This window comes from Artibeus jamaicensis, unplaced genomic scaffold, assembly GCF_021234435.1.
Source record: "Artibeus jamaicensis isolate MK-2021 breed Jamaican fruit bat unplaced genomic scaffold, CSHL_Jam_final contig_729, whole genome shotgun sequence".
Classification (NCBI taxonomy): domain Eukaryota; kingdom Metazoa; phylum Chordata; class Mammalia; order Chiroptera; family Phyllostomidae; genus Artibeus; species Artibeus jamaicensis.
The window spans coordinates 8,525,341-8,534,997 of NW_026521939.1; the positions used below are offsets into that span (position 1 = coordinate 8,525,341).

Consider the following 9,657-nt stretch of genomic DNA (forward strand, 5'->3'; position numbering starts at 1 on the left):
ACACACTGAGACTCCTCGAACAACCAAAAGAATGACAAAAACAAATTTAAAAACACACAAATAAACAAAAAAAAACAGAACTGATAGAAAATCCAACTGCATGGAAGTCTGACAACCAAGGAGTTAAAGAAGAAACATTCATCCAGACTGGTAGGAAAGATGGAGACTGGCACCTGGGTGGAGAGGGCTCTCAGAAAAGCACTGGCTGAAGGACCGAGGTGGTCCCACATTCACATGCAGATAAACCAGGAGGAACAACTAGGGAGCAAGATAGACTGTACAACCAAGGGTTCTAGTACGGGAAAATAAAGCCTCAAAGCCTCTGACTAAAAACACCTGTGGGGATTGAGGCAGCAGTGGGAAAAATTCCCAGCCTCACAAGAGAGTTTGTTGGAGAGACCCAGAGTCTAAAAACATACACAAACTACCCACCTGGGAGTCAGCCACAGAAGGGCCCAATTTGATTGTGGGTAGTCAAGGAAGTGACTGAAACTCGGCAGAGAGTGGAGCAAGTGGCACTGTTTCCTCTCAGACCCCTCCCCCACATACAGCATCACAGTGCAGCAATGTGAGTTGCCCTGCCCTGGTGAACACTTAAGGCTCCACCCCCTACTACCTAACAGTCATGCCAAGACAAAAAATAATGGCCCAGGTGAAACAACTGTTCAAAGCTCCAGAAAAAATACAACTAAGTGACAAAGAGATAGCCAATCTATCACAAGCACAACTCAAAACACTGCTTATCAGGATGCTCCAGGAACTCATTGGGTATTTCAACAGCATAAAGAAGACTCAGGCAGCAATGAAGTTTGCATTATATGAAATAAAGAAAAATCTACAGGGAACCAACAGTGACAGGAAGGAAACCACAACTCAAATCAACAGTTTGGACCAGAAGGAAGAAAGATACATTCAACTGGAACAGAATGAACGAACGAGAATTTTAAAAAATGAGGAGGGGACTTCCGCCAAGATGGAGGCATAGGTGGAGATGCCATGCTTTCTCACACAACCAAGTTTAGAGACAACTAGATATTAGCAATAGAAAACACAGCCAGAACACAGAAAATTGAACTTTTCAGAAGTCTGATAACAACAAATTCTTCAGCCTGACCGGTCAGAGGGGCGAAACCAGCAGCTGGCGGAGTGGGGTTGCACAGGAAAACACGGTCAGACTGACTCAGGTGCACGGAACCCAGGCGCAGGGTTGGACCTAGTGAAGGACCCAGCGAGCAACCTCGGGGAAACAGTGAGGGAGCAGGGCTGTGGGTTGACTGTGGTCGCGCATTCATGTGCAGATAGACAAATGAGGGAGTGGGCGATTAGACGGGACCCAGCAGGCCCCAGTGGCAAGTGACAGCAGAGGGCACCGCCATTTCCCTGTTCTGACCCCGCCTCCACATACAGCATCATAACCCAGTGACTCTGAGTGGCCCGGCCCCAGTGAACCACCTAAGGCTCTGCTCCTCACCCAGTGGTGAGGAACAGCACAGGGGGTCGCCATTTCCCCGCTCTGACCATGCCCCCACATACAGTGTCACAACCCAGCCACCAGGGAGTCCAAGGCTCCGCTCCTCATACTTAACGGGTGCAAACAGACCAAAAATGGCTCAAGAAGATCTCAAAGCCCCAGAACCTATAAATCCAAGCGATGAAGAAATAGCAAAACTCTCAGACGCACAGTTTAAAACACTGGTGATCAGGATCCTCACAGAACTGGTTGATTATAGCCACAAATTAGACAAATATATGAAGGTGAAACTAATTGAAATGAATGGAATTGCACAGGAAACCAATAGCGATGAAAAGGAAACTGGGACTCAAATCAATGGAGTGGACCAGAAGAAAGCAAATAATGGTCAAACAGAAGAGTCAAGAAGCAAGAATTCAAAGAAATAAGGAGAGTCTTAGGAACCTCCAGGACATCTTTAAACGCTCCAACATCCGAATTATAGGGGTACCAGAAGGGGGAAAGGAACAGCCACCAGTGGAAAACTTATTTGAACAAATAATAAAGGAGAATTTCCCCAATCTGGCAAAGGAAATAGACTTCCAGGAAATCCAGGAAGCTCAGAGAGTCCCAAAGAAGTTGGACCCAAGAAGAAACACACCAAGGCACATCATAATTACATTAGCCAAGATTAAAATGAAGGAGAGAATCCTAGAAGCAGCAAGAGCTAAGGGGACAGTCACCTACAAAGGAGTTACCATCAGACTGTCAGCAGATTTCTCAAAAGAGACCTTACAGGCAAGAAGAGGCTGGAAAGAAGTATTCCAAGTCATGAAATCCAAAGACCTACAACCAAGATTGCTCTATCCAGCAAAACTTTCATTTAGAATGGAATGGCAGATAAAGTGCTTCTCAGATAAGGTCAAATTCGAGGAGTTCATCATCACCAAGCCCTTATTATATGAAATGTTAAAGGGACTTATCGAAGAAAAAGAAGTTAAAGAAACATGAATAGTGAAAGGACAACAAACTCACAGTTATTAACAACCACACCTAAAACGAAAGCAAACTAAAAGGACAGATCAGGAGTGGAAACATAGAAATGAAGATGTCAAGGAGGGTTAGCAACAGGGGAGTGGGAGGAGGAGAAGGGGGGAGAAGGTACAGAAAATAAGTAGCATAGACAGTAGATAGACAATAGATGGGGGGGCAAGAATAGTATGGGAAATACAGAATCTAAAGAACATGGTCATAAACTAAAGGGGGGGTAATGGTGAGAATGGGGGGATAGGGTGGAGGGGAATGAAGGGGGGAATAGGACAACTGTAATAGCATAATCAATAAAAAATAAATTAAAAAAAAGATTATACACCATGATCAAGTGGAATTCATCCCAGAGATGTAAGGATGGTACAATATTCACAAATCAATAAATGTAATACACCACATAAACAAAATGAAAGACAAAATCACATAATCACATCAATAGGTGTTCAAAAAGTATTTAATGAAATCAGCACTCATTTATGACAAAAATATTCAGCAAAATGGGAATAGAGGAAGCATACCTCACCATTGTAATGACTTTATATGCGAAATTTATAGCCAACATCATACTCAACAGACAAAAACTAAAAGCTTTCCCCTTAAAATCAGTAACAACACAAGAGTGTCCATTTTCAGCACTTTTATTCAACATAGTAATGGAATTTCTAGCCACAGTGATCCAGCAAGGAAAAGAAATAAAAGGCACTCAAATTGGAAAAGAGGAAGTAAAACTGTCATTAATTACAGATGACTTGATAGTGTACATACAAAACCCAATAGTGACCACCAAAAAAGTACTCGACTTAAAAGGTGAATTTGGCAAAATAGTGGGATACAAAGTCAATATTCAGAAATCAAACTCATTTTTGTGTGCCAACAATGAACTATCAGATACAGAAACTAGGGGGAAAATTCCATTTACTATAGCAACAAGAAAAATAAAGTACCTAGGAATAAGCCAAAGAGATAGAAGACCCATACTCAGAGAACTACAAAACACTGAATAAAGAAATTAAGAAAGACACAAATGAATGGAAGAATATACCGTGTGCATGAGCTGGAGAATTAACATCATCAAAATGTGCACATTACCCAAAGTAATTTATAGATTCAACACAATCTCTATTAAAATACCAATGGCATATTTCACAGATCTAGAACAAATATTTCAAAAAATTTATATGGAACAAAAAATGACCTTGAAGAGCCACAGTAATCTTGAGAAAGAAGAACGAAGAAGGAGGGATCACCCTACCTGATATCAAACTATATTACAAGGCCACTGTAATCAAAACAGACTGGTACTGGCATGGGAACAGACACATAGATCAATGAAACACAACAGAGTCCAGAAATAAACCCATGTCTCTATGGTCAATTAATATTTGACAAAGGAAGCAAGAGCATAGAATGGAGTAAAAATAACCTTTGCAATAAATGGTGTTGAGAGAACTGGATTGGAACTTGCAAAAAAAAATGAAACTAGACCACCAATTTACACATTACACCAGAATAAATTCAAGATGGATAAAAGACTTAAATATTAATCATGACATTATACAAGTCCTAGAGGAAAACATAGGCAGGAAAATTTCAGATGTCACACATAGCTATAGTTTGCTAATATATCTCCTAGGGCAAGGGAAATAAAGGAAAAAATAAACAAATGGGACTACATCAAATTAAGAAGCTTTGAATGGCTAAAGAACCATCATCAAAATGAAAAGGGAATTGACCTTATGGGAAAACACACCTGCCAATGATACACTGGGCAAGGATTTGATCTTCAAAATATATAAAGAACTGATATGACTCCACACCAGTATGACAAACAATCTAATTAAAAAATGGACTAAGGACCTGAACAGACCCTTCTCCAAGAAGTATGTACAAAGGGCCCAGAGACACATGAAAAGATGCTCAGCACCACTAGCCATCAGAGAGATGCAAATTGAAAACCACAGTGAGATACCACTTCACAAAGGTCACAATGGCCATCATTAATAAATCAACAAACAACAAGTGCTAGCAGGGATGTGGAGAAAAGAGACCCCTAGTGCACTGTTGGTGGCAATGCAAACTGGCACAGCCACCATACCAGTTTGGAAAACAGTGTGGAATTTCCTCAAAAAAACTAAAAATGGAACTGTCTTTTGACCCAGTGATTCTCCTGCTGCAATTATACCCTAAGAATCCTGAATCACTAATTCAAAAGAACCTATGCACCCCAATGTCCACAGCAGTGTTATTTACAATAGCCAAGTGCTGGAAACAGCCTAAGTGCCCACCAGTAAATGAGTGGATCATAAAACTGGTATGTTTACACAATGGAATACTATGCAGCAGAATGGATGGAACTGAAGAATACTATGCTAAGTGAAATAAGCCAGGCAGTGAAAGACAAATAACATAGGAACTCATCTATAAGAGGACACTAATGAACAAAACAAACAAAAACAAGCTAAATAGAACCAGAGGCGTAGAAAAAAGAAACAGACTAACAACAACCAGAGGAGATGGTGGAGGGGGATAAGGGTGGAAAGAGGGGAAGGGATAAGTCAAGGAACATGTAGGAATGACCCATGGACATGGGCAACAGGGTGGGATTGACTGTGGGAATGAGGGCAGGGGGGCTTGGCTGAAGAAAACAAAGGGGGAAAAAGTAGGACAACTGTAGTAGAACAACAATAAAACATTTAATAAAAGAAAAAAGGAAAAGAAATTAAATGTCACAAGGTTATGTCCCTTGCCCAAGGTCACATAGCTGGAAAGTTGCAAATCTGAGATAATGTTAGTAAAATCAAAGGGAGAGGTAGGGGGAAAGGGGGAGAAAGAAAGAAGTCCATCCCCAAAAGAGCTACTTCACCTGAAATAGGGTTGAACCTCCTGATGTTGCTAAGAAAGAAGGCAGGCGCACTCTGCTTTCCAATTCCTAAAGATAGTGATGGGATCACCCTGAGAAAAAAGAAAGGAACTTCCCTTTTTCTTTCTCTCTTAAATATTCCCCAGCCTACATCAGCCAGCCAAGCTTCTTGGTTGCAAGATTTATTTTGTTATCTGTTTTCTGGTCCATGTAATTTAGCATGTCATTTTTTATTAGTCTTTTCTTTCTCCTTTGTTCTGAAAAAGTTTTAGGGAAGAGTAAATCTAGCCTCTTTATAATCCTCTGTGAATCTCTCAGACTGTGTTTTCATACTTTGGGATAATAAAATCGGTTGCTATACATTAAGCTGCATTAACACAGCTGTTAGGCAAGCATAGTGTGTATTTGGCTATTTCAGGAAGCTACAGGCTGTCCCAGACCCTGTTATCTGTACAATCCTCTGCAATAATTCCACCATTAGAGACTCATTCTTTTGGCTATTTAAAAGCCATCTATAAAATCTGATGATCCTGGGGGAAGTGACAGAGATCTAATACCCACTAATTCTTAATCTTTTAGTCTGAGCATGTTGCAGGAGGAAGGCAAGCTATGGAACCTTTTCCTAGAAAAATACAGACACATGCAAAATCCTACACAACTCTTGGATCCAGAGAGAGAACATATTTGAATTGTTACCAGCTGATAGCTAAGGCAGTGGGTTGAGAAAAAGGACTATCTCACCATGGCAAGAATTGAGGCCCTGCAGAGAAAAATGCCACTAAGTTTGAGACAGAGGTGGGAGGAAACCAGAGCTTAAGGAACAAGGAGGGCAAGAGAGTGGGGAAGATGAACTTAGTTTGTTAAAAGATAATCCTGGAGTGAGAAGAAGGAAGCAGTTATCAGAATCCAGAGACAGAGTTGCAAGGAAAGGACCATCAGATGGAATTGTGACCTTTAATCAAGAGATGCAGTTGACCTTAATTGAACCTGCAAGGGGGGAACAAAGAAAATAAATATCTTGGCCACATTCCCCCTTCTTTCTAATGTTATTTTTCCCCTTTTACGGATGAGCAAGATAAGGCTCAAAGGGATGACATCAATTGTCCAAGGCCACACAGCTGGGAAATGGAAGAGCTAAGATTTGAACCCAGTTCTTTTTCTTCTCAAGGTAGCCTGGGCCTTTGACTACCCCTCAGGCTAGCCAAAAAGAGCCTAGGATGGATGTGTCCCCTGAAAACTGGATAGCCCTTGATTGCTGAGCTCCAGCCAAGGCCAGTTTGCAAAATTTAGCTAATAGTGCCATAAGATACTGAAGTGTCGTGCTACCAAAGGGACTGCAGAACTAGCTCTTGCAAAGGAAATTGACCAAAGTGGTAATGTACATGAAGAAGAAGGTAGCTGTATTTCTTCCAGGGCAGCTGGCCTCCATGCCAGGCCAGTTGAAGGCCACATCTTGATCTGGCACAGGTTTCTGCAACCCAGGAACAGAACGCAGGAGGTCCATGCCCCAAAACTCCAGCAAGACTCTGGTATCATTAGATTCTTATTTCCTCCCCCAGGGGACTGCAGAAAGGTCAGCTGGGCATAAATGGTGTAGCTAGTGAAAATGGTGCCCACTGCTCAGTCCTGGCTTTTCCTCCCCTGTCTCTATGATCCAAGAACCAAACACAGGAGGCTGCTTGTGTTCCTAGCCCAGCATCCTAGCCAGGGTTGCTGAGCTGTTCATTGCATAGCTTTGAGCCCAGTGGATTTGTTTCCACACAAGAATGTAGTGTCCCACTTCCTGAACAGAATAGCAATGACCAGGTCCCATCACCCATGCTCCCTCCAGGGAAAGCTGGAAGACCAGATATGTGGCTGGCAAACATTCTAGAGTCCGGGACATGGGGCAGGTTCCTCCTCCTCGGTAAGAAGCAGGGGAGGAACACAGCAAAGAAAGGAATGTTTTTTCTCTATTTTCTCTTTTATTCCTTCACCTTCCTCCTTTCATCATTTTCTCCTCCTCGTTTCTTCACTCTCACTCTTTTTTAAATTACTGTTTTTTCTATTACAGCCTACAATTGATATTGTTCTGTAAAAGTTTCAGGTGTACAGCATAGTGATTAGATAATCATGTACTTTACAGAGTGTTCTCCCTAATATTCTAATACCCTCCTGACACGATGCATAGTTACTATAGCATTACTGACTATATTCTCTATGCTGGGCTTTACATACCTATGACTGTTCTGTGACTACCAATGTGTACTGTGTAATCCCTTCATCTTTTTCACCCAGCCCTCTAACAACCTCCCTTCTGTCAACTGTCAGTCTGTTCTCTGTATCTCTGCATTCTATTTTGTTTATTTTGTTCTTTTTTTCTTTGTCCCAGTACTTGAGGATGGAACCAGTGGACAAGAAACCATCTGCACCAAAGACATGACACTGAGGGGTCAGGAGCCCCTTCCCTCTGCCTCTGTACATTCCAGGAACCGGGACTTCACACCCAACACCCTCCAAGAAAAGAAGGATTGTTTATTTTATTCTTAAGATTCTACATATATCTATCCATAAGTGAAATCATATGGTATTTGTCTTTCTCCATCTGGCTTAGTTCACTTAACATAATACCCTCTAGGTCCATTCATGCTGCCACAAAAGGTAAGATTTATTTATTTTTTTTACAGCGCAGTAGTATCCCACTGTGTGTATGTACCATAGCTTTTTTATCCACTCACCTATTGATGGGCACTTCAGTTGCTTCTCTCTCTTGGCTATTGTACATAATGTTGCAATAAACATGGGGGTGCATATATTCCTTTCAATTAGTGTTTTGGGGGGGCTTTGACATATGGTATTCCCAGCAGTGGAATCATTGGGTCATAGGCAGTTCCATTTTTAATTTTTTGAGGTATGTCCATACTGCTTTCCACAGTAGCTACACCAGTCTGTGTTCCCTCCCACAGTGAAGTAGGGTTCCCTTTTCTCCATATCCTTGCCAACACTTGTTGTTTGTTGGTTTATTGTTAATAGCCATTATGACAAGTGTGAAGTGGTATCTCATTGTAGTTTTGATTTGCATTTCTCTGATGATTAGTGACACTGAGCATTTTTCCATATGTCTGTTGGCCATGTGTATGTCTTCCTTGGAGAACTGTCTATTCTGGTCTTCTGCCCACCTTTTCATTGAGTTACTTATTCTCTTTCGTCCCCCTTTGTAGGTCATTCTCTCCCTTGCTTCTCTCTTCTTTGTGTATACATACACACACACACCATCTTCATAACCCAGGATGAGGCATCAACCAGGCCATCATGCTACAGAGTAGAGATGATGACCAGCAGGTTCCTTAGAGCTTGAGCCCAAGCAGGTTGCCATGGGCCTCCATAGGCATCAGCGTCCTCCATTCCTGAGGACACCTCTGTCAAGCACCAGAAGAAAAGCTTTGGAGAGATAGGCACGCTCCTCTCCCAGTCCCCTCTGTCCCCTCTTGCCCACCTCTGCCCTTCAGCTATTCTGGAGGCCTGGATGAAGGGGAGAACTTGTAGGCCACACTCAGAAGGCAGTGGCTGGGATCCTCCACAGAGACTGTGGACATGGCATTGGAGGTGAGGGACCACAGAGCCAAGAAGTCAAAACTTCCCTGGCCTCTGCCTGGTGACTGAGATCTCACTCTCCCTGGCTCTCTTTCAAGACCTGGAGATATGGCCAGGGACTGATATCCTCCAGAGGGCTGCAGATGAAAAACTTACATGTGGAGGAATTACACAGCACCCCTGTGGTCTTACAGTTAACTTGTGGAAGGTAGGAATTATCAGATCACTCTCTTCCACCAAGCCCACCATTGCCAGCCACACCCGCCATCCCTCCTCCTCCTTCCACTCTGCCGCAGAACTGAGCCTTCTCTGCTTTCTGTGTTTTGTTGGGAACACAAAGGTGAGGAATGAGCTGTTGGTCCCATGCAGCCATCTCTCAGATGTGTTCTTGAAGGGCTGGCTTCTCTTCTAGGACAATTTGCTGTGGCATGAAAAAAAGATGTCCTTGGGGAGACACCTATGGAAAATGAAAGAGAAAACCCACAGATCTGAGTCAGTCCAGAAATCACCACTGGTATCTACCCATCTAAACACATTAGGGGAGAAGAACTTAGGAAAATAGTGCCATACAATTGTTTGTCTCCTTCTGGCAGTCCTAATAGACTTCACAGGACACATCTAAATGTCCAGAAGAGCCACCCTCTCCAAGTGTGTGTCATCACAGGAAGGCAGCTCGTGACAGGTGGGATGAGAGGGGAAGCTGCTGTCATATGGAGAGAATCTA

General features: G+C 42.5%; 1 non-coding gene across 1 annotated transcript; it reads right to left on the minus strand.

The window, feature by feature from the left end:
• Nucleotides 1–7,720: 7,720 nt before the first annotated feature.
• On the minus strand, nt 7,721–7,869 carry LOC119041369 (small nucleolar RNA SNORA57). The gene has a single exon (XR_005081030.2). It is a non-coding gene; the product is annotated as a small nucleolar RNA SNORA57 (small nucleolar RNA).
• Between the last annotated feature and the right edge of the window lie 1,788 nt (nt 7,870–9,657).